This window comes from Phyllostomus discolor, chromosome 14, assembly GCF_004126475.2.
Source record: "Phyllostomus discolor isolate MPI-MPIP mPhyDis1 chromosome 14, mPhyDis1.pri.v3, whole genome shotgun sequence".
NCBI lineage: Eukaryota > Metazoa > Chordata > Mammalia > Chiroptera > Phyllostomidae > Phyllostomus > Phyllostomus discolor.
This window is the reverse complement of record NC_040916.2, coordinates 21,237,100-21,263,183: the sequence shown is the minus strand read 5'-3', so window position 1 is coordinate 21,263,183 and position 26,084 is coordinate 21,237,100. Positions and strand designations below refer to the sequence as shown.

Genomic DNA, 26,084 nt, shown 5'->3' with positions numbered 1-26,084 from the left:
GAATAGAAAAGTGAAGTTCTTGCAAATACCGGTTGTTTCTTCTCTGTCTATCATTCCTATAATGGCTGTTGAGTTTAAGATATCAGTGATCCATACCTTTTAAACAAACTTTCCTAATTATTGTTGTAGTGACCCCTTACTCATTTTTTTTAGTAGTACTCTTCACAAGCAACAGAATGGAGTGCGGTATAACACAACAGCTATCTTGCTGATCTGAAATCCTCATTCTCTCTTTAAAGGCATAGGAACCTTAAAAATATAGTATGGCAATTTCTTCAAACAGTAAATTGCAATTTTGCAAAAAGAGAGAAACTCAGAGATTGATTTAAAAAGACTTGAGGGTTCCATCAGCCAGATGCAGTTACTGACCTTGTTTAGATGCTGATTTCAACGCTGTAACAAACATCTGTAAGATAATTGGGGACATTTTGGCAGCTAATTAGGTATTTAGTGATATTAAGAGAATATTTGATTTTGGAGGGTGCAGTAATATCATGATTATGTTAAAATGTGGATGAAACTAGGTGACTATGTGCTGATAATTGTTGAAACTGAGGGATGAGTTTCTCGGGATTCCCTGTACTCTTTGCTTTTGTAGCTGTGTTGTAGATGCAGTTTAAAAGATTCAGCTGGCCAAAAATAATAGCAAAAGCAAAAGAAATTCAGAACCATGACATACTTCTGTAAGTGTTCATTGACATGGAAACATCTAGCCTATTTTTTATTCTTTTCCTATTTAATATGCATAATCTGTTTGTATAATAATATGCAGTATGTGGAGATCATTACTAACGCTCAGTTAACCACAGTAGAAATACCATGTCAAGGCAGGGTGGTCCACGGTTGTGCACCATCTTTAACCTTTATTGTAGCCATTGGTTTTACAATATTCCACCATGAACATTTATCCAAAGAATTCAGAATTCTATTTCATGTTGTTCTAATGTGCTTGTCAAGATCCTCTTGTGGAGTCTGAGCTGCATCTGCAGTTTCCAGGTCAAAGGGGGGACGGTGTGAGAACAGGGAGAGGTAAGGTGGCACCGCGGTGTGGGCGGAGTAGGCTGCAGAAGTAGAAAGGGACCAGGTTATAGGAAGCCTGCGGGCTCGGTGAGCAGAGGACCTTGCGTCGTGTGCGTGCCTGCACGCCTGCCGGAAACGGGATGAATTAATGTTACTGTGTTTCTCAGGAAACACTCTTCCCTGTGTAGGTGACGGGAGTATTCTGTGTATTGATAGCAACTTAAGGTCCCCCAAAGGGGACTCCTACTCCAAACCCTGGAGCTCATTTGACATTAAATCCGGTGACTAATGTGGAAAGCCTCAGAAGTATGATAAACAAAATATTGCTCTGGATACCAAGCTTTTAAATAATCTAGATATTACTGTGTTGAATTTTTATCTTTTATTATTATTTTTAAAAAACTTATTTCTTTATTTTCAGAGGGGAAGGGAGGGAGATAGAGAGGAAGAGAGACACCAGTGTGTGGTTGCCTCTCGAGCACCCTGTGCTGGGGACCTGGCCCGCAACCCAGGCATGTGCCCCGACTGGGAGTTGAACCGGCGACCCTTTGGTTCTCCGTCCGGTGCTCTTGCCACACCAGCCAGGGCTGAATTTTTATCTTTTAAAGATTTTATTTAGTTATTTTAGAGAGGGGGGAAGGTCGGGAAAAAGAGAGGCAGAGAAACATCCATGTGTGAGAGACGCACATCGGCTGTGCGTAACCCACCCCCCCCCCCCCCCCGCCCCAGGCAAGTGCGCTGACCAGGGGTCGAAACCACCAACCTGTCCCTTTGCTGTCAGATGCTCAGCCACCTGAGCCACATCAGCCAGGGCAGGGGGCTGAATTTAATTATACGACTTCCTGGAGACATTTCTTTCTCAAACTTTTAAATACTCTAGATGCCGGGGTGCTGAGTTTAATGACACAACTTCCTGGAGATTTAGTTTTCCTCATCGGATCTGAAATTTGAACGAGTCAGTTGGGCACAGCCTTTTCGAGGTGATACTGGGTTTTGGTTCATCTGGAAAAGTTTTCCCAAAATTGTGCTGGGATAACATGTTTATTATTTGCCTTCGACTTCATGTTGAATTTTTTGCTTTGTTTGAGATGAATCCTCTAAATTGTGTGAAAGAGATAAATATTCAGATTTTGTACAGCGTAAAATAAATTTCTTCTCGGCCTGAGACATCCCGGCACCGTGAAGCAGATCCCACTCTTGCCGACGCACTGAATCCTCTGGGCCAGGCTGACCGTCACAGAGGGCACTGAGAAGCTTTCTTGGTACCGGAGTAATTACACATCTTTCTGCATTTGGACCTTATTTCATAATATGAGGTATCTTGGTTCCTTAAGTGGGTAAAATCCCATTAGGTGCAGGGGTTTTGGTGTGGAAACTGAGTGTTTTTATTGTTCAGCAGCCCTATGGCTCTGACATTTTGGATGGAGACTCAGTAAAAACCACACTTCCAGTCATCGCACACACAAGACGGAAAGAGACTTTGAGCACTACTTACTGTTGCTATGTTGAAGTGTTCGGGTTCTCTTCTGCTGTATTTAACTGTTTAAAGGCCAGTTATGAGCCACTAAGTTGATTTCGGAAAAGTCTCCCCCCACACCCAGAACAAACTGCTGCTGTCTCGCTGACCTCACAGCCCCGTCAGACAGCCCACAGGTAAGGAACAGGGCAGGGAAGCAGGGCCGAGTTTATCTCGTCTTCCAGATCACCCACACACACACACACACACACACACACACACACAATAAGACATTGCCCAAACCCGCATTGTACTTACTAAGGTAAGCTAGGCTAGACTCACCACTAGCAGAACTTCAGAACTTCTGATTCCAGCGGGAAGAAGCTGGCGTGTCCGGGGGAGCTCCGGTCGGTGCAGTGAGGAGGACTCCGGGAGCGTGGAGAGGACTGGGCACAGCCCTTCTGTCTCCCCCTGAATCCAGCAGACGGCTTCTCTCTCTTTGGTGGGTCACTGGCCGAAATTCACTGGCTTGCATTTTGAAATAAAGAAATTGTGGCCTCCCCTCACCTTCCCCTCTTGCCCTCCTCCCCTCGTCTCCCCCCTCCCCTGCTGCCCCCCCCCCCCCCCCCCCCCCCCACACACACACTACAGGGATCTTCAGATGCTGCCCAGCCTCTGGCACTGGGTGACAACAGCTAAGGGAGGGAGTCCTGAAGTTTCCCTTCTGTCTGGTCTCTGCGTGGAGAGGCCAGCGTTCCTCTCTGTCACCTCCACTGTTTCCAGTTACTGTTGTACCTGAGCGGTATAAATAAAGGGAGAGATTGTACCTGTTACCTTTGTTATGTATGCTGTGCATTCCAAAGGAAGCTTTGAGTGTGTATTTAAATTCAAAATGTGTGATTTAATGTTTGAACAGTGAACCAGCTTTATAACCAATGTGTCCTAGGTCGAGCTTGAATATTTCAGATTAAATGTTAATTTATTTTCTGAATTATTTCAACTTTTTAATCTCTCAAGTGGTTAGGAAGGGAACAATGCCTTCTGATGTATGTTAGTAAAGGCTATATGTAACATTATAGACAGTTCGGGGTTATTACAGAGCTGCGCATAAATGGAATCCTTTCCTTCAGAGACCTCACAGCCGAGAAAAAGAGAGAGGCAACATAAGTACTTGGGGGGGCGACATTTGCGATCACAGGACGGAACGAAGTGGGGAGTGGTCCCCACGGGTTGACGAGGTGGAAGACATCTTCGAGAGGTGATGACGGCAGCTTGTGAGTTAGGTTTGGGGTGTTTTATTTTTGCTTCCCCCCCAGCTCAACCCTGGCTGCCACAGTGGGACAGACAGGAAGTGCGAGGAGCCTCTTTCCTGGTGTCTGTACTGGAGTTTTAGCTGTAAGCTCGGCTTTGGAGGCTGGTCGGGTGCTGGGCCGCCAGCAGAAAGCAGCCAGGCCTTTCTGAGCAGGGGGGCAGCCTGTGCAAAGCCTGAGAGTTAACTCTCTGGGGAGCTGAAGGTCATACAGTCCTCAGTTCAAGTTTTACGTCCGTGACTTACTGGTAAATTACTTAGTTCCTCTGAGGCTCACTTTCCTCCTCTGAAAACTGAGGGACGTAGTACTACCTCGCTGGATTTCTGTAAGGATTCGGTTGGCCACTTGCAAAATGTCTAGCAGGGAGAAAGTGCTTACTAATTGTCCCGCCTTCTAACAAGGGAAGGGCTGTCTAGTCACACTGTTTGGTCAAAGCCTAGAGGAAGGAGTGGGCCGAATAGATAAGGCGTCCTCGGGATGGGGGAAGGAGAGGGGGCAGAAGGACAAGGACTGTGTTCCTGTGAAAAGAGTTGACAAGTGTCTAGATGTAGGCCCTTGACTAAGGCAGTGTGAGTGTTAGTCTACCTCGCTGGTTAGCCCTTTCGGTGGATAAAAACAGTAGCACTACTTAGGAAGAAGCAACCACGGGTCCACGTGAGGAGTGTAAATGATGGAGAGAAGCTGAAAATCAGTAGCTTCCCACCGTGTAAAACTGGGGAGAGTGTTGTCGTGTCGACTTGAATGGGCAGGCCAGATGCCAAGCGTGTAGTGGAGAAAAGATGGCCATTCTGACTTGACCATGCTCCACGGCTGGAAATGTTTCGTCGACATCCCTGTGAGACCCTTGGTGCTCAGCGGTTAGAGCACTGTCCCTGTGCAAAAGCTGTTGACCCAGACGAGCCCGCCTAGACAGCACTGGCGCTGGGTTTACGTTCGTGACTGGCAGACACCAGAGCAGCAGCCAGGACCAGGGAAGGCAGGGGCCCTTTCAGGGAGCTGCAGTCCCTCTGCTCCGTAAATGGGAGGGGGGAGCATTCTGGAACTTCTCCCCCCTCACCGGGCTGGCACACAGGTTTCGTCTAGCATGCCAAATTAAAAAAAAAATTAAGAGCAATTCCATGTGCCAGAGATGGGGAAAACAGTGAAATCAGTACAGTCATTGCTTCACTGGATATACATTTCACGTATTGATTAGAAGAAAACATTATAAAACCAATGACGATGTATCCATATTTTAAAAAATGTTATCATCTGAACAGTTTTTATTCTTGTTATTTAGTATGTGCATATTTTGACAGCATTTGATCAGTTTTAGTTCTCGCACAAGGATCCGAACCTCCCCTCACCTGGGTTATCAGTTCTGGTCTCCGTTAAGGTGCTTATGGTTTAAGCACTGAAACCCTGAGCTGTCTTAAACAAGAAAGGCGCCTTACGGCGTGGGCACTAGGATGTGTCCCCTTAAACGCAAGGGCAGGAATTCAGCTGGGCCGCAGCGCTGGCTGATGCTGGCCACCGTTCAATAGGTCTCTTGCTATCCAAGTAACTTCCCTCTCTGCATCTTTGTTATTGATCTTCCCTTCACCACGTTCTCTGTTTCTTCACTCCCACGGCAGAACACGGGTGACACACAGCATCAGTTCCGGTTCCGTCCTGTGCGGAGTTACCTGCTGCCTCTGAATCACAGCTCAGACCCCCTGGAGTCTGGCTGCATGTGTGAGGCGAGGTGGCACAGGGCCGGCTGGAGCCTGTGATGAGCACAGACTCCGGAGCCGGACTGTCTGGGTCAAAGCCCACCTCGCCTTGAACTAGCTCCCCAACTTTGGGCAGGTGACTTGACCTTTCTTTTCTGAGCTTCCTTTTTCTCATCTGTAAAGTTAGATTCCTGTTTGACAGAGGCACTCTGTAGGCTGGTGAGAATTACTCATTAATACACGTAAAGCACTTAAGAATACCTAGTACATAATAAGAGGGATATGTATGTATATTAGTTGATATTATTCTAAACTGGTTCTTTGCAAGATTTTAAAATAACTTTGAGCAAGACTTTATAAAAACAGTCACTGATAATAACTCACTATTCAGAAATTATTTAAGTTGTTTTGTTAATAAATATGAATTATTAAACCAACTTCTATGACAATAATCTTTCTATACTTGATTCTGGGGGTGGGGTTAATTTGAAAGTTAATTCAAAATATCCTTTTATGAAAGGTGTTATAGGAACAGTGGACATGAAACATAGACTATGTTAACATTTTCTTTTTCTGTTGTATAAAATTATAGCTTGGCCTTAGCTGGTGTGGTTCAGTGGATTGAGTGCTGGCCTGTGAACCAAAGGGTCACTGGTTCGATTCCCAGTCAGGGGAATCGCCAGCTCACGTGAGAGGCAACCACACATTGATGTTTCTCTCCCTCTCTTTCTCCCTCCCTTTCCTTCCGTCTAAAAATAAATAAATAAAATTAAAAAGATAAAACCATAGCTTGTTCACCATGGTTAAAAAATCTTATTCTAGGTTTTTTGTTTGTTTTGGTGCCCATGTTTGTAGTTTAATTTAATAATCCATCAGAAGTACTCACTGACCTGCCCCTGTGTGCTAGGCTGTGATTTGGCCCTGGGAATCCAGGGATGGCAAAGAAAGACACATGTCAATTGTGAATCCTGCAGAACTTCGAGGAGAGGTGAGGCACAACTCTTAGCCAAGGACATCACGTGCCGGCTAGTGCTCGGTGTTGTGCAGACTGAAAACGGAGTGATGTGATGGGAGGCGGTCCGCTGCAGGTTCTGCGCTAGGTGGTCAGGGAGGGGCAGCCCCCCTGCTGTCACCTGGGATCTGAATGACATTCTAGGGAGAATCGGGGAAAGAGTAGCTCAGGCAGGGAAACTGCTGAGGGGAAGGCCCGGCGTGATTGAGAGCTTGCTATGTTAGCAGAACAGCGGGCCTTGTGGCCGGAACAGCAGTCAGGCGCCGACAGTGGGAGAAGCGAGGCTGGAGAGCTGGCGGCCACACCGTGACGAGGGCCGTGTGAGTCCGCAGACGGAGCTCAGGTCGTATTCCTCACCCGACGTCCTTGTATTTTAAAAGTCCAATGAATCAGATTTCAGACTCAGTTGACAGAAACCCAAAATGGTGATTAAATTACCAGAGGAGCCAGCATTGCATCAAGAACTCACCACCGTGCTCGAGCTCAGGGTAAAATCAGGTTGTAGCGCTCAGACTCAACACGGGGGCCCTCGAAGCTGGCTTGTGGACGAGATTCACAACAACGACAACACTAGAGCTCTGAGCATTGCAATACCTGCATCCCAACTAACGTAAACATGTATTTTAACCAAAAACATAAATATCTATTTATCATCAATTTTGTTAGGAATTGATAATAATGAATGCCCTCTCTCTGAATAGGAACTCTGAAATACACCATGCTTTCTAGTTTCAGTTTCCTTAAGAGGGGTAACAAATTAATAAACTTATGGAGAAATACAATGCAAACTTTGTAGAGATGTTTTTATAATGGTTTTTACATCTTTTATGGTAGCATTGCCACCATTTCATGTGACAGTGACTTTTGTATTTACTCATCTTCGTCGGGTCTTTTCAAATCGCTTAACTGAGTTTTTATAGAAATAACAATTCAGCTACTTTTCACATTTATTTTATTATGAACATAAAATGTTTGGGAACCAGTATAATCAACTCTTTTTTAAGCATAAACTCAGTTGTGGGAACAGCCTAGGAACCACAAGAATTCAGCATGCCAGGAGTACCAGATTTCTTTATAAAGGGAATGAAGAGTGTCCTTTAATCAGGCCAGGTTTTCAAAGAGTGTTTTTTTTTTCCATTCCTCCTCCTTCCGATATTGTTGCACAGTTAACAGTCATAAATCTCAGTGGCACATAGCAACAAACATTAACCTATTGCCGTATGAGTCTTTGCGTGCTAGGGTTTGGCTGGTCTTGGCTGGTCTTGGCAGCGCATAGCTGAGCTTCCTTAGTGCCTGGACCCGGATTTGGTTCGATCTGCTCCACGCCTCCCTTTCTTCTGCAACCAGCAGGCTGTCTGGAGCGTGTTCTTCTCATGGCAGGGCCTGGGAGTGCCCAGATGTGGTCAGTGGGACGTTGATGCCTCTGAGGGGCCTAGGCTCAGCGCCACACACTTGGACTTCGTGCGTGCCCGCTTGGGCCGCAGGCCACGTCGGACACAGTGGGGCAGGGAAATGGACTCTAAAATAGACTTTAAAAACATTCTGATTTTTAAACTTTTTCAGTTTCAACTTTTGAATAAGTAGTTCATTCACTCACAGGGTTTCCAAGTGTCGGCAAATACAGCACGGCACCCAACAAAGTTTCCCCCCACCCCCGTTGTCCCAGTGGAGTTACGAATGTTCCAGAGGTGGCCTCGGAAGTATTTTATGCAGATGCACGTGGGTCTGCACATACTCTTCCCCTCTCTTTTTGTGGGACTTTTACGCTTGTCTCACTTCATGGTGTCTGTTGGAGATTCTCTGTGTCGGGGCCTCCAGGCCTCTTGTTCCTTTGACAGCTGGGTGGTTTGCCCCGGCGTGGGATTCTGCCACGTGTTTGACTGTCTCCCGATACGTGGATATGTGGGGTGCTTTCCAATATTTTGCTGTCACTGATAGTGGTGCCTCAAATAATCTTTTGCGTGTCATCATTTCAAAAATGTGTGGGAGTGTGTCTGTAGGTTAAATTCCTCGTAGTGGAATTGCTGGGTGTATCATTTTACCCACCAGCAATGTATGTCCGTGCCCATTTAAAGGTGGAAGCTTCGAACAGAATTCTCATTAAAAAAAAAACGGGAATTACTCAGGTGGTCAGGTGGAGGGAGAAGTTGTTCCAGATCAGAGCAACAGCACCTGCAGAAACACAGGCGTGAGAGTGGTAGCAGGTCTGGGAGTTGAAGAGGAGAGGCCGGCCGGGACAGGGTTGGTGTGTGACGCTGAGGGACCGATGCTGTGAACGCTGCAGATGGGGGTGTTGAGCAGGGGAGGGCGGAGTAAGGTTGATGCACACAGATGACGGGCAGCAGCTGTTTGTATCCGTTTACTTCAAGTGAAACTTGCCAGATGCACCTGTTTTCTAAAGATCGTGCGGCTTAAAAGGGTTTTTCCTCGTTAATGACTAAAATAATGATGCAAAATTTGGATAATACATGTAAATAAAAACTAAAATACAGAAATAAGTTACTCATAATTTTGCCACTCAAATTCTATCCAATTAACTCCCGTTGTCCTTAAAATAATAAATAACATGTATTAGTTTAGAAAATACGAAGTGATTTCCAAAGACACCCCTTGTGGAGGGACTTTTGTAACTTCCCCCAGGGAAACAAGAAAACTGGTCCATAGTCTTGCATCGGTGGTAGCATACGGCATCATTGTTAATACAAGGCTGTATGGTGAAGGCCTTCTCTTGAGCACACGGTATCTTTGATGACGTAACCATGTTACTTTTGTGAAGGCCTTCCTATAGCCCACCAGCTAGACCCCAGTTACACGCGCAGCTCTCCCTCTTCGTGATGCTTTGCTGGCGGGCGCGCTCTAGTCGGGAAGCAGCACCCAGCGGCCCCGCACAGTGTCTTGGGGGTGCTGAGTCTCGGAAGGCTGCGCTGCACTGCGCCTCCTCAGAGTCCTCTTGTGGAATAATCCTGCTATTTAGGGTCCCTATGAACCACCCACTCTTTCATTTATAGGGTTATGTTTTTTAATAGTTTGTGGCAGACCCTTCACAGGCTGTTTTTGGGGTGTAGGGTTTGGAAAATATCGCCAGGTCAGTAATGCTGCATTTGGGCGCACGTGCCCTACCGTTCCACAGGTGCGTTAGAGGTCCCGCGTGCATTTACTGAGCCATCTGTGAACACAGTCCACGCTGATGGACTGTGACAGTAATTGTGACGGTTAGGATTCAGTGTACCCAAGGTGGTGGTAAAAGCACCCACCATGTGGCAAACACTGGAATCAGCAAAAATTCCTCTTAACAATTAAAACACGACCTTTCGCTAGAGGCCCAGGAGCTCTGCGGTGCCCTCCAGCCCAACAGTGGCACTGAGGCTGATCCTATTCTTTCCTGCAAAATGGTCATTTTTATTGCTTCTGCCTGAAAGATGCAAATTGCTTTCTCTCTTGGGTGTTGGCTGAACAGCTTTCTTCTTATTAAAGAGACAGGAAATATACCTTCCATTTAAAGCATTAGTGTCATCTGTAAATGTGTAGTCTAATTCGTCATCAGCTTGAACTCTTCCGAGGAGATTTAAAAGCAAAGTGTCACTTGGCACTCAGGACCGTTACACAGGAACCCAAGTCCTTCGGCGACCGGCCTTCTCTGGGAGGCCGAGAGAGAAGGCTGGGCAGACCTGCACGTGCTTTTTATCTCACTAAGGAGTGGCGAGAATGAGTGGGCCGGCCCCCCAAGTTCATCTTTCTCCTAAGAAGGACTCTAATCTGTTATGTCAGGAAGCGAGCGCTCTTTATAACCCTTGGAAGTGAGTTGACAGCACACTGCACTCGGTGCAAGAGGGTTGTCGAGACTGGGCCCAGGGAGAGAAGAGGTCATCTGCGAACACACATGTCCAGAAACTAGGACTTTCTCAACTCTTACCGGGTCGAAACATGGTAGCCGTTCCACTGGCAGTGGTAGGTAAGTAAATGGAATAACTGAATGAAAGTTATTAATTTCTGCAAATTAGGAATGACAGAAACTGTTGTATGTGGTCTCCGCAGATGTGAGAATAAACTATTGAAACCATTTAAAGGCTAAACAAATCGGAAGTGATACAAGCGAAACTACTAATTCAAGGGTGCCATGAAGACATTCAGCCTACTCAATTTTTAATCTATGTAGTAGTTTTTGTATATCAAACATATTTGGACATTATATAAATCATTACAAATTCATACTGGAAAATCCCACTCGCCTGTGACCTGTTGAGACCAGCCCTGTAGTATTCAGCCTGCTTCTCACCCCAGAGCTGGGCCCCACGGAGCCGGGCTGATGCCCCAGGCGACAGCATTGCAGGGACGGGCCTGACCCACCTTGCTGCAGGTGTCTCCGTGGCCCCTCTCCTTGGTCTTCCTCAGCTTTTAGAAAGCTTCCCAGGTAACAGCACAAGGTGCTTGCCTTTGGTGTGTTTGGTACCCCTACACAGGGGAAGATTCATTTCCTTTTTTGATTCGGTGCTGACCTGATACCAGCTTTGGAGCAGGAACAGGAAATTAATGTCCTCACACGTTGAGACGCAAGAGCAGTGACCTAATAAGGAACGTAAAGGGCAAGGTCCACAAATCCTTCCGAGTTACAACCTGAGTTTCATCTTAATAGTATTAAAATAGATGCAGAATAAAAAGAATAACATTATTTTACATTTTTAACTTACCACATTATTTTTTTAAAAACTCAACCTTCACCACAGCTCTGTGTGGTAGGCGCAGATTTTAGGCTCATTTTACAGACGGCCAAGTCGAAGCACAGAGTAAGCAGCCGGTTCAGGGTTGGCTGCTGGAGAGGGACCGAGTCAGAGTCTGAACGCAGGCCCCGGACCCTGGGGCAGTACTCTCCATCTGATTCTTCAAAATGCACGGCTGTGTGCCTTGTGCTCAACTCGTGAGTTACGAAAGCCAGGATCCCTCCGATGAGCAGAATCCCGAACTGTTCACACTTCAGCGGCTTCTGGGGGAGGTGGTCGGTCGGTCGAACGTAAAGTCTGTAACCGGTTTCCTGAACTTCGGAGGCCCGGGTCTCAGAGGTGGACAACTGCTCCGGCAGGCGCTGGCACTCGTGTCGGCGGATGCTCACTCCCTCTCTCTCGGGTGTTGGGGTGCCGAGACCGACACACCCGTCCAAGTTCCCCCAGTTCCACGGACCCCTCTGTGCCTCACACCCGGAAAGGGGGCGAGTTGTGCAGCGAGCACGCGCTCGCAGCGAGTGCGCACGTGGTTACCAGTCCGGCTGCTCTGAGTTTCCCGGCTGCGGAGAAGGCTTATGCCAACGAGAACCTTATTGTTATCTGTTGCCATCTGATTTAAATCGCGTTTTTAAATTCACTTATTCAAGTATGTATGTGAGGAAAGCTAGGAGAGCTTATTGGTGTCATGGAAAAAAACCCTTAATAGTCCAAAAGGCGACGATTTGAAAGACCAGACAAGAATCAAAGGTGGCTCATGTTCAAAGTCATCTTTGGGCGGTTCCATAAAGGAGAGACACTGAAGTATTTAAGGGCAGGGCACTTTTTGTAGCGTGCTTCTCACATGTGTAGAGGACCCGGTGGACTGGTTGGCTGAGTTAGGATCCAGAAAGTTCTGCTGGGACCAGTGAGTTCGTGAAGCATACCAGGGCTGGGGTAACAGAGGAGATGCAGACCCAGAGGGCTCTGCGCAGCACAGCGGGTTGGCAGCCTTCGAGCACGTACTGAGCTTCGTGCACCGTCTCGTGTGGTAAGCGCAGTGTGTGCTCTGTGCCCAGGAATGTGTCTGTGCCGGGACCGCAGAAGAGAGACGGGAGGGTGTGGTTCCTACCCTCAGCGGTGTCACGGCCTGGCAGGCAACGCGGATATCACGCGGTGATCACCGGAAAAGCGTTAGGAGTTTGGGGCAAGGGGGTCAGGGTCCTGCAGGCACGTATGGGGACCTGATGCCGAAACCAGGGCTCTTGGGCTCATGGGAACGGACATCCAGGGCTGATGGAGCCAAGCCAGGACCCAGGAAGGCCCGGACACGGGTGGAACTGAGTCAGATGGAGACAGTGAGGGTGAAGGGAAGAGGAGTTGGTGTATTTTAAGTCTCCGAGGTGAGCAAAAGAACTTAAATAAATGGAGAGTGGAGAACGGGGTGAGGCGGAGAAGACAGCAGGACCCGAGGCAGGAGGGCCCCAGTAGTCACACGAAGGGAATTAGACTTTCCGCATGGGGTGATGGACAGCTGTTTAAAAGGTTTTAAGCAGAGAAGACATTGATTTTATGGCCCTGTCAAACACATCAGGTTAATGATTTAAACTTGGCAGTTCACTTGACCTTTCTAGTTCTGAATTCTCTCACTTTTAGAGGGAGACTTGGGCGAGCCCTTTCAGCTCGAAGGTCTCCGTGTGACTCGAAGAACCCTGAAGGCCGCCGTGTCTAGAGAGAATTAACGCAGCCCTTTGCAACTCCCTCTGCTCTGACTCCGCTCCGTTTTCTTTCCTTTCAGATTGGAATATGAACTTTATCATGAAGCACATTTTAGTATTTTAGAGAAAGCACTGGGATGACTGCTGTGATCTGGTGTTCTTTTAGTCGCTTTATCATCATTAAGGGAATACAGATGTATTGTAGACAGTTTAAATGTCAACAGTGCATGAGAAGAAGGTCATAGTCCTGGGCACCGTGATACTAAGACACTGGGCGCCTCGTGTGGTGGGGGGTTCAGGCCGGCGGAACTCACCTGAGACCCTGTCACAAGGGCAGCGGCGCCCCTGGGGGGAGCTTGCTGGAGGGCTGGCAGTGGTCTTCGGGTTCCCGAGGGACTGTCGTGTGGGGTTGGAATAGAGGGCGGGGTCGTGGTTAATGGGCAGAGGCTGCTAAAGACATAGATTTAATTAAACTCGGTGTCGGGAAAAACAAAACCCACGATGAGAACTTCGCACCAGAAAATTAGCGAAGTGCTTTGAACACCTGTCAGTGTTCCAGTAAATTCCTCCAGGTGGCGGAGCAGCGCGTAGTCACTTGGGGATGTGACGGGGGAATCTTTACCAAAGTGACGCGTGGGTTGAACAGTTGCTGTGTTACAGTAGGGCTCGACGGAAAGAGCTGGGGAGGTTCTGCATGACTGCCCCCACCAAGCAAAGTCAGCAGGTGCTGGTGAAGACGCTAAAACAGACAGGCCGGCAGGCTCCGCAACACGGGGCATGCGGGCCAGTCACGGGTTCCGTGCTGGGCGCCAGCGGAGCTCGCAGAGGAAAGTTTGGGGCCGTGAAACAAGGACTGAAGCCCTGTGGTAAACGAGACTTTTGCAAAACTTAGCTTCCACTCCATTTTATAAAAATCGAGCACCCGGTGTATGTCAGGTGCTGCGCTAGGGCTAGAAGAAGACGGGAAACCCGAGCCTGCCTCCAGGACAGCGGGAAGGGGCAGAAACACCTCCTGGAGTGCAGTGGGAAGCGGGAGCTGGGGTTGTTCCATCGGCGCCCTCTTCGTCTCGGAGCGCTAGGCTCATATCGCTGTTCAATTCTCAGTGACCCCTAAGGCTGTCTAACCTGTGGGAGCCAAAGGTCTGCAAGTCAGGGAGCTGGTGACAAAGCTGGAACTCTAATTCCAAGTTCCAGCCTCTGGCTCCAGCAGCGAGTTTTTTCCATTGTATGCATCCTCTAAATTAAATCCTCCATTTGAGGTGGAGAGTTTGGGAAACTGCCCAGGTTTCCCGGGCACACATGTACGATCAGGGTTAGTACAGTTTTCAGGGGTGTGCCTGTACTCTCGGTTCAGCTCCCAGACACACAGAACTCCACAGTGCTGCCTCGCTGGCATTGCCCCTTTAAAACCCTGGACTGAAGAAACGCACCTCCAGTGAAACGCAGGAGCTTGGACGAGTGAATGGAATGTGTGCCTGCGTATATACTGAGAGACTCCCTTGAACATCAGATGAGCACTTCTCCGTGGCACAGAACTTCCAGAAATTCTGCATTTCCGAGTCTTCAGAGACAGCCTTGGAGATGTACGGCAGTGCAGTGGGGAGGGGGCAGTGTTCCGTAGGGCGTGGGGGACAGCATTCTGAGCACATGTCGGTGACGCTACCATACAAGGCCATGCAGCACCGGGTGTAGGCGGGTAAGAAACGGACCAAAATTTCCACAAGGAGACCTTGGGACGGGAACGATTTCTAAAAGGATATGAGCATAGTGTCTGCGGTCTTGAGAATGGTGGCATCTGGATGTACATTGTCATTTCGGAGACAGTTACCATAGAGTCGGCTTTAGAGGCAACTATGAAGACGTTGTTGATGATAAGGAGTAATTGAGAGTGGGTCATTATAAAAGATTTGTGGTGCCAAAACTCTAAGCCGTCTGGGTCAACTCTGCGGCATCCTCATTGGAAAGCTCGGTGATAGGATATGGTCGGGAGTGACGTGTCGAATGTGGGGCTGTTCAGTTGACTGAAGGTTTACTTGAACTGGGGAGAAATCTTGATTTAAAGTTCCCTAGCCAGTTGAGAAATATTAGTGCGTATTTTACCCTGTTGTTGAATGATGTTGCTGTTTTGTTTTGTTTTATTCTAGCCGTCCTAGTGATTGTGAAGTGGTCTCGTTGTGTTTCTGATTTGCATTTCCTTAATGACTAATTATGTCGAGCATCTTTTCATGTGCTTATTAGCCATTTGTTTATTTTCCTTGGAGAAATGTCTGTTTAAGTCTTTGTCCATTTTTTTAAATTGTGTTGTGTCTCTTGTTGAGTTGTAAGAGTTCTTTCTATTTTCCGGATATTAAACCTTCATCAGATATATGAGGATCCCTCAACAGATATATGACTTACAAATATTTTCTCCCATTCTGTAGGTTGTCTTTCAACTTTTTTAAAAAGAGATTTTATTATTTTTAGAGAGAGGGGAAGGGAGGGAGAAAGAGGTGGACAGAATATCGAAGGGTGAGAAAAACATTTATCAGTTGCCTCTTGTACATGCCCCAATCAGGGACCAAATCCATGACCCAGGCATGTGCCCCGACTGGGAATCGAACCAGCAACCTTTCACCTTGCAATACAACACCCAGCTCATTGAGCCACATCAGTCAGGGGAGCTCTTTTGACTTTCTTGATAATGCCCTTTGCACAAAAACTTTTAACCTTGATGAAGCCCACCTTTGTTGCTGTGTCAGAGGTATTGGTACTTGATGTAAAACACCATAAAATACCCATGCAAGCAAAATTTTTATTTGAGTGTGAACTGTTTGGTTGGATACATGCAGAATAATATAATAGCTAAATTGAGTTTAAATTTACATGATTTGAATAGTTGTGTTACTTTTGCTAACATCATGTGAAAAGGGGTCCTGTATAGAGGATATTTTGGGTTTTTTAACTAAAGCTGATACAACATGAGAATGTGCTTATAAGACTGGCAGTAAATTTTGTGAGCACATTATTTGCTTGGTAATGACATTGTCTGTCGTACTAGATTTAAGATGTTGAATATAGCCCATTCAGATACTCCTATTATACAATCGAATCATCATTTATTATAAAATCCAAAGCTCCCTTGCTTCTCCTGTGATTCTCCTAAGCTGCCAGACATAGAGACACGTGACCGAGCAGCGCAGGATCCCGAGCGCCCAGACATCGGGCCGTGCTCGCCGTGGAGGGAGAGGACGGTGCTGGAGCCGAGCCCGGAGACAGTGATTTTCTACCCTGTTCCTAGCGCCTGCGCTGCTTTGATTGCAGATACCGCTTTCTCCCTGGAGCTCCTGTGATGTGCTGACTAGAGCCCAAAGCCCTGCTCAGTTTGGAAATGACCTCTCATTGCCATGTTTCTGGCATTGCTGTCCCAGTAGCTCCTTGGCCCTGCCTTTGCTTTATAGGTTGAGTGGGCAAATAGATAACAGTTGCTTTTTACCTTTGAAAACCTGAAGTATGCATGGAGTTGGGGGAGTATGCAATGAGTTACTTAGGCCTTTGCAGATGTATCATTTATATGAAACAAGAAGCACACAAGCATGCTCAGTGGCATTGTCCGTGACTGGCAGGCGTCAGGGGACACAGCCCCGTGCTCCTTGTCTGTGTGGAACAGATGACTGGGGCCTGTTTTGTAGATTCCACTGCTCGGTCCTGCCAGCAGCCTCTGCAACTTAGCCCACACAGGGCCCCGGCGAGAGAAGATGGACGGAGCAGCTCACATCCATTGCTCTGGAAAACCAACCCCAAAGGGCTGGACACTTGTTCTGTCCTTGCACAGGCTGGCACTGTGCATTTATCAAGTGGCAAAGGTGTAGCATGCCGTATTACAAAGGATATCAAAAAAAGCCAAGTCCTTGCTCTTTGATCTCAGTAAGTTTCATTACTCTCAGAAAAAGCACGCCCACATGTAGAAATGTCGCATGACTTAAAAGCAAGGCATAAACAAACGCGGGGGAATGGAGCAGAAACGGAATCTGTCTGGCACGGTGCCCGCTGCGTCCAATCAGATAAGTTTATTCCATGTGGAAAGTGTGTGTCAGTCTAGCAGGTGAGGCATGGCAGCTCGTTGAAATGAGCTGTGAATTCTGGTCCCTTCTAGGGTTTCAGAAAAGGATTCATTTTACAATAAAATTTATTCCAGATGTTTATAGGCCATGTGCTTTAACTAGAAAATAGTGAAAATAATTGACACACATGCCATGTTAATGGCATCCACTTGAATGCTGTTATTTCCACTGTCATCTGGTGAAGTCATCAAGCAGCACAATTATCCAAAGTTTAATGATTGTCTAGCACTGTGTGAAGGTTTATGTCTCTGTTATATGTGACACAGGCTGTACCATTCATAGTTTGCTCTCTTTGTACCTGTCTGCAAGAGCCACGTGGTGATGCCGTGCAGCTGGGAGGACTTCGGGAGTTCCCCCCCGCCCCGCGGGCTGCCCCTCGGGACCCGCGGTTCCTCTCGTCTTGCCTGAAGAACGGCATACCTCTGTTTTGCGATAAAATCTTCCTGATAAGAGAGAGATGTTTACCAAAACCCTTACTTTGTGGAAAGTTTACAAGGCTTAACCCTGTAACTTCTGTAGGGGAGGAAGGGGCCCGCCCTCCGACTCGCCCCTCTCTTCTGGCAGACCACCTGTCACCGTTCCATTTCAGGCAGGGGACAGGTGCGTGAACACCTGGTGTCCTTCCTCGGAGCAGCCGTCCGCGGAAGGCGTCTGTGCCGTTTGCCTGTCCTAACGTTTAATTGGAATAATGTAAGAAAATAAATAAGAAAAGGAAAATTAAACTTACAACCTCTGGCATTAAAGTAGTAGAGTGGCATGAAAAAAATTAATGTGGCAGTTCGTTGTTTCAGAAAATAAATCCTGATACCTAAAAGTTACAAGGTTTCGATAACATTTCTGGAACATTCTTTCAATATATAAACTTCAATGTCCAGGATAGATTTCCCAGTATATTTATCTACAACAGATCTTAAATATTGAAAACTAACAGAAGTTGTTGCATAAATTTTTCTGTAATTAGATAAGAACATTCTTCTTGCTGGTCTGCAAATGGTTCACAAAGATAGCTGCTGCCTAAGATACTTTGCCGTCAACAAATGTTGAGCAGTGAACTCTATTCTTCATTTTCTCTAACATAATTAATTGTATTATCTTAAAATTCTCCCGTGCACTTTAGGGCTGAGAGGTCACAGGCTGGCAGGACAGCTCTGCGGTTCTCACAGATGGCTTCCACGTGTGGGTTCAAGGAGCTGTGAGGGCTGTGGCCAGATCGCTGTCCGGAGGAGACAGGAGGGGGTACAAACCCTCACCCCTGTAAGAGGCTGGTGCGCAATAGCGCCCGCCACCTTCGCTTCTGTCCGTCCACAGCCAGCCGTGTGGCCTCCCCATGCTGTGGGGCCAGCTGGGGAAGGCCACCTTCAGATGGGGAGCCATGAGCCGGGTTGGAACCCAGCGAGGATCAGTGTAGAGTAGTGCATCCGTCACCCCCGGCCGTCCACGGTTAGGATGTTCATGTCACCCAAAAGTTCTCTCATCCTCATTTGCAGTCGGTCCCCACCCACCCCCAGACCCCAGCGCCCAGTAACCGTGGTGGCTACGTGGAGCTCAGGAACCCAGCCTCTTCCTGTCTTCCTGGTGAGCCATCCTCGGGGATGGTGCCCTCCTCTGTGTGGTCCAGTAACTGGCCAGCACATCTCCTCGGTCCACGGTCCCCTGGACGGAGGGGTGCAAGTGGGAAAGGGAGAGCACACCTCTTCCTTGGGACGGAGTTTCGACTAACAGTTCTACCCATTTCATTGGCCAGGGCTCCTGACTGGCCCTGCCTCCGTGCAGGAGGGCTTGGAAGCATGGTCTTCAGCTGAAGGCCATGGACCCAGCTAACTGTGTGTTACTAAAAAGCAAGGAGAGAATGCATATTCACAGGCGACTCTCAGATGATTCCTCCAGTTTCACTTACATTACGTATAGTTATATTCATGAACATAGTTATAGTTACGTGTACGTCAGAAGGCAAGCATCGAGCAGTTACACTGGGTGTGGTGTTCAGGATGGTAAAGACTGCCTATAGTGAGATTTCCAGAATTTAATACTTGGTGGTGGGGAGAGTAATTATAGTTTTATTAAAAGATTTTATTAAAAATCTTATTTCAAACCTGAAAATGTTCCCGTGTTTCAAGCACAAGCACTGATGATCCCAGCTGCACTATTTATAGTTTTTTAGCTGCCTTATTTTAGCAATTCTTCACTTTAAAAAACACGTATTGAGTACCTGTCACGGTACTGCCAAGGGTAGTAGGGTACATTGTCTGCGTCCAGAAATACAATTATGTTTGGTCCTGGACAGAGAGCTTGTAGAACATCCTGAATGCTGCAGCTTGAATAATAGAGACAGTAAGAGCCTTTGTAACACAGCACTGTACTGGGAAACAGTTGTGGCTTTGAAAGCACCCGGGACTGGAGGCGAGGAGACGTAAGTGCACGCCCTCGACCTGCCAGTCATCAGGCAGCTGTGGCGTGGTCTGTTTCCTCGTCTTGACAGTGAAGGGGTTGATTATGTGCTGTCTGCAGTCCCCTGTGTTTCTGTGATCCTAACAGCTCTTGATATCTGTAATATTGTTATACATGCAATATGTTTTGTTATATATTACCTGTAGTCTGTATATCTCTGTGACTCGATAGCTCTGTCTGTAGTCGTCTATAGTTCTAGTACATCTGTTGCAAACCACCCCAAAATGTCGTATCTTAAAATAATAAGGCCATTCTGCTCACCGGCTCAGTGTGTCCAGAATTCAGACAGGGCAGAGTGGGCTTTGTCCCTGCCCCACGACCTCTGGAGCCCTTATGGGAAGGCGCGAACCGGAGGAGGTGACTTGAGGACTAGGGGCCAGAATCATCTGGAAGCCCTCACCCTGGTGTCAGGTGCTGAGACCTGGGTGTCTGGAAGGCAGGGCTCTGCAGGGGGCTGTGAAAGAAGCTCCGTCCTCGGCTCCGCCGTGGGCCAGGCTCCTGCACAGCAGGGCAGCTGGGCCTCGTGCTCGGCAGGGCTCGTGCTCTCCCAGAGCAAGGCTCCGTCTCAGGAGAGGACTGGAACATGTGAGTGGATGGAAATGGTAAGAGTTATATTTAAAACCAAATTCACGAAAGTTATTAAGCACCAACTAAGTGAAGCTATAAAAGTTTGTTTGCGGTGTACCAGCACACTAAGCCTGCCCTTCCTTGGGTGCGCACTGTGAGCCAGGCCTTGTTCCACAAGCGCCTTTGTAGATGGTCTCATTCCTTCATCACAGCAGCCCTGTGCGGGAGTCCCGGCCTCGGGAGGAAAAGCAGCTTATCCAGGTCGTGGTGCTAAATGACTGAACGCAGACTCAGAACAGGTCTGACTCCAGCGTTTTGGCTTACCCACTGTCATGGCTGGTCTGGGTGGATCTCGCCCCCACCCCCGTCCCCGCCATGTGCCAGTTTACATGTTGAAGTTCTAAACCACCAGCACCACCACCATTACCCTCACTACCATGGAGTGTGGGTGTACTTGGAGACAGGGTCCTTTTTTTCCTTAATTGAGGTAACATTGGTTAATAGCATTATATAACACTCAGGTGCAGACATTATAATTTGATATTGGTGTCCACCGTCGAGTGCTTACCACCAAAAGTCTAGCTTCCATCCATCACTGTTTATTTGACTCCCTCTACCATTTTGCCCCACACCCACCATTTCCCCTCTGCTGACCCCCAGTCTGTTGTATCTATGAGTTTGTTTTTGTTTTGTTTGTTCATTTTTATATTCCATGTATGGGTGAAGTCATGTGGTTTTTGTCCTTTTCTGTCTGGTCTGGCTTATTTCACTTAGCATAATACCCTCAAGATACAGTTGCATTAAGAGTCCCTCTTTATGTTTATCCGAGAGCTTGTGGAGCACGCACAAAGCAGAGAACAGTCCTGTGAATACCCGAGTACCCATCACCCAGCTTCGACAGCCATCGCTTTCTTGCTTTTCTTGTTTCATTTCTCTAAATTACTTTTACTAGAATATTAAATAAAAATTTCAGATATATCATTTCATTCGTAAACACTTAAGTATGTATCTTAACAGATAAGGACTTTAAAATTTTAGCCGCATTATGACCCTGGCCAGTGGCTCAGTTGGAATGCCATCCCGTCCCGCCCACCAAGATGTTGCAGGCAACACCCAGGTCCGGGCACATGTGGGAGGCAGCCAGTCCCGATGTTTCTCTCTCTCTAACCATTAATTAAAAAGTTATAACCATGATATTGATATACTGCCTACAAAAATTAACAGTCTAGTGATGGGTGCAGTTTTGAAATTCAAGTGACTATGGAAGTCCAAGTAAAAGAATTTATCAGGTTCCAACTTAACAAGTGGGGAAGAGTTTGGGTTTTGTTTTAACCCTCAAGTTTAGTGGGGTTTTGTTGTTGTTCATCTTGGTTTTAACCGGAAACGTTTAAAAATCATCCCTTCGTTGTCCCCTCTTTTGGAACGGAGTGACAGTTAGGCGACTCAGATGCCCTTAGCGGGTCGTCTGGTCTACCCTCCGGGCTCACAACACGCTTCTGCCTCCCCGGACTCGGGGGCGGGAATGAAGGAGCGTGTGTGCGGCGAAACTCGGTGTTTTGTTACGTGATGAACTTCACCCATTTCTTTTAAAAGAGAAGGCTGATGGGACATCTTTTGCATTATATTTTAAGAATAAAATTCAAAATCACTTGTGCTCACGGTGAGGCTTATCTTCTAATACCCTGGTTCTCAGTCTCACTTGGAGTTCTTTGAATGAGGCAGGTCCTTTCTCGGGGCTTCTAGCAGACCGTGCTTTTCTCAGCGATCCCCTTTCAGGAGTTTTCTCTGTGACGCTCTTCAGGCTTCATAGAAGCTGGTGCTTCGCACCAAGTCAGAGCTTGCTTCAGCCCCAGCAAGACTCACATGTGCTTTAAAAAAGGGATTAGGGAAGACAGCGATTGTCGCGTGCTTTACTTGGCTCTGCTGAGCCAGAAGCAGCTGTCTCAGCCAGTTGGGGAATTGATGGCAGGAGGAGGAAGACAGGGTGTTGTTGTGTCTGTATGACAGAGAGAGCTCTGCTCTGCTCTGCTCTGCTCTGCTCTTTGCTCGAAGGGGCGGAGAGCTGATTCGTTGGCCAGCCGTAGCCCCTGAAGTTGTTAGGAAGCAAACGGGATCGCACTATAGAGGTTCACTCACTACTTGCCATCAGTCTCCAAGGCTGCAGGGAGCAAAAAGATGAAGCCTGTTTTATATCAGAAGGCGTCATTAGTACTGTATTTAACTTAAAAAAACATTTAAAGGTTCTGTTTCTGTTTCTTCCTGGTTGAGCCTGCTGTCTAGCGGCAGCCCTGCCGTGGGAAGACCGCGAGTGCTGGCCCGTGCCGCTCACCGTGTCGCGGTGCAAGTTCCCCTTCGTACTCTTACGGTGGGAACGAAGTTATGAACAGCTTTCCCGAGGCTGATCCTGTTCTGTTCTTTGGTGAAACGTGGTCGTGTGCCTGTCCGCTGAGGTTCTGAGCTCCACGGTCCCTCGCGCTCTGAGTGACAGATAAGCAGGTAGACGGTCAACAGGGTGGAATCAGTAGATCAGAAGGGACCCAGAGAAATCATCTGGCACTTGCTTCTCTTCTCTCTGTGTAGGGTCATGTCCAAACCAATCCAGAAAGTCAGTCCTTTTCTGTAAAATATCAAAGAGTAGCTATTCATTTATTTAAAATGAAAATTTTAAGACCAATTCTGAGCCAGGTACTTGGATTTGAAACAGTGTCTCAGCCTTTCTTTGACCTTTATAACCTTGATATCTTTGAAGATTACAAGCTGGTTATCAGTAGAATGTCTCTCAATGTGGATTTGTCTGAGGATCCTCATACTGAGGTCTAGGGCACACGCTCTGACCAGGACATCCTAGAGACGACACTGTGCGCTTCTCCCTGCGTGCACCGTGTCGGATGGAGCCGGGCTGTGGACTGTCCGTCACTGGAGATGCTCGCTCTGACCGTTTGACTAAGGGTGGTTCCTGCCAGGAGCTCCATGGCATTGCTTTGTCCCCTTCATAACTCATGAGAAGTTTGTGAGGAGGTGCTTTGAATTTCTGTAAATACCCCATTCCTTATCAGACTTTCAATATATGTACGTATATATGCATATACATGTGTGTATACACACATAAACGTATGTACATGTATATATACATATATTTGCATATACATATATACATGTATACATGGGGGGACCAAAAAAACCCAAAATTTATTTATAAAAATTGTTTATTTACTCTTATATGTTTAACTTTCAGTCACCTTCAAAGTACTCTCCATTCGATGCAACACACCTATCGAGACGTTTTTCCCACTGCTCAGAACAGTTTTTGAACTCATGAGTCTTGATGTCTTTTGGTGTCTCTGCCAGTTTTTGTTTCACCTCTTCCATATGGGCAAAGCATGTCCCTTTGAGGACTTTTTTTCATTCAGGGAAAGAAAGAAAAGTCGCTCTGGGTGAGATCGAGTTGAATAGGGTGGGTGGGGTACAGGGGTCATGCCGTTTTGGGTCAAAAATGGTTGAACACTCAGCTTGGTGTGGGCAGGTGTGCTCGTAAAGTACCCAATGGGCAAATGTGCTGAAAGGGTCTTCAAAAAAAATAGTTCACTGAAGCTGAACGCAGCCTCTCACAACAATGCCAGCTGGTGCACTGATGCACATGGGCTCCTAGAACACTCACCTAGTGGGGGAAGCTTGTGGTACAAGGGGCCCGCCCTCCAAAAGATAATTCTGTTTTTGGGGGGATGTCCCCCTTTATATATAGTAATATATATGATATATATCTCATATATGTGTATGGACTCATGATTTTCTGTTTTATTGAATATTCTCTTGTGTTCAAATATTTATTTTAGTGTTCAAATTATTCCCTTTTTGCTATTGGGAGCTCCTTCAAGATGGCTTCTGTGTCCTTTTTCATTTTCTTTGTTCATAGGAGATGAATAAACCACTTAATACAGAGTTTGATTTACTTTTGTCTGGTCCTTGCATTTTTGCACTCACAAATAATCCCTTGAAATTGTATCTTGGGAAATTGTTAGTCAATAAAAATTTGCCTATGAAAAAAGAAAAAAAGGTTTCTGTAGAATTGGAAAGTTCCAGAATTTATTCATTACTTTGGTCCCATATTCATAGACTCACCCTGGGTCCTAAGAAGTCACATCTATTTTTCATCTATTAATCTGCATTTTATTGATTAAATGAAATGTTACATCATCAGTAGCATTTATAAAACCTTAGTACCATGCTCTTGTACACCAGGTTCTATGTGGAGAAGAGGCATGGGGAAGGAGAGCTGCCCTGTATGTTCCTTATGAGTTTAATTTAAAAATAACAATATTTCATTAAAAACACAGACACCCGGCAGTTGGAGACTGCCTTACTCAGAAATGCTGGGACGAGCAGTACCTGGTGCTAAGTGATAAGGCTGCAGTGTGTGCTCACGTAGATTACATAATCAGAGTTAGACCTGAGCCAACAGTGAAAACCGAGTATCCCGACTTGGAGCTCCTTTGTGGTTTATTCTCATTTTCTTATCTTGGAAATATCACCTTGGAGGTAGCGGTGGGGATAAGAAGCCCGGAAGGTCTGCTCTAATATTCCTCCTTGTCTCACCACCGCTAGTGTGCTCTTGACTCCGGTCTGCTGAGTTGTCTTAGTTAGGCAAGGCTCAGGGTCTGTATTTGCTTGAGGCGTGTGTAGTGGAAGCCAAGTTACAGTGAACAGTTTAGAATAACGACCTCTCCAAAGAGAGCGAAAACTACCTCAGAGGTAAAACTGACTTATAGACATGTAAAACAAAAAGAATTCCTTTTTTTCCCCTTTTCAGCCTTTACATAGGTTTAAAAGGATGACATTCATGTCAGGTTATTGATGAGGCTATTTCCCCTTGAGCTAAAAGCTTTTAACACATTTTCCATCCATAAGTCATCTTACGTATGGATTCCGAAGCCTCTGGAGGTAGAAGGGAAAAGGGGAGTCTCTAGCAAGTTCGGGCCTGCCTTCTCCGATGAGGCTTTGCTAAAGAAGTGCGGGTGTACCTCTCTCTTTGAACCCAGGAACTGAGGAGATTCGGACAGCAGGTGTGTGTGTTTGTAGAACTCTTCACACATGCTTAAGCCCAGGTCCCTCACCGAGGTCACTGGGCTCCGTGTTCCAGCGCTGGGTGTAAGGGACAGTCTTCCCATAGTTTCTTGTAATAAAATATAATGAGTTTTTAAATTAGACCCCTCTTGAACGAGTCCCTCCGTACTTTGCACACGTCTGCCGTTTGGAGGGAGCCGGACGTCAGAGTGACGTGACAGCATGCTCTTCACTGCGCCTGGTCTCCTGCCGCAGCCCCTCGTCCAGCACGACGCCCGACGCCTGGACGGGAAGGGACAGCAGAGCCCGAGCCTCCGAGGGTCCCTTCGAGTGTCTTCCTCGTGCCAGTGATGTAGTCAGCTTCCCCCTGTAAATTGTTGCGGAGGGGAATTTATTAGGGAAAACATCATTTAAAAATTTTAACAGCTGCTCTAACCTGTCATTTGCGGCTCTCAGCTGACATTCAGACAGCTGCGATCTGGGAGGGAGCTTTCACTTGCAGCTACCGGAGGCCTTTCCGTTCCTGTTCCCATGGAAATGTGGGCCGGTCGGCAGGAGAGAAGCGAGGGCTGAAACAGACATTTCCCCAAACCTTGTGTTCCTTGCCCCCTCACCGTTTCCATGGAAATGGGAACATAAATGCCCCTCCACCCCAAGCTTTGGAGAGCAGTCATTCATGTGTAAGCAACAGTACATGGACTTAAACGGGCACACAGAACAGCTAATTATAGCCTTTCTTTTATCTGTGTGTGGCCGACCCTGATTTCAGATATACCGTCATTTGATCTACTCTGTGCATCAAAGTAATTCAATCAATTTTTATAAAGCCAGTTTGATATTACCTTTTCTCCAAAATGAGAATTCTGTTAGACTTATTCTTATTGATTGGCAAATACATGTCTACTCCTCCTCCATGTCTCCCGCCCCGTCCCCAAGATTAAAGAAATAAATTTCAGTTTAGGGAGTAGCATCAATTGCTCAGCATGAAAACGCTCCTCAAATAGTCT

At 46.9% G+C, this 26,084-nt stretch overlaps 1 protein-coding gene across 8 annotated transcripts in view; it reads left to right on the top strand.

Annotated features, from left to right (window-relative positions):
• The window catches only part of RABGAP1L (RAB GTPase activating protein 1 like), a 454,513-nt gene that overhangs the window by 390,153 nt on the left and 38,276 nt on the right, over positions 1 to 26,084 (top strand). The gene's annotated exons all lie outside the window — the stretch shown is intronic.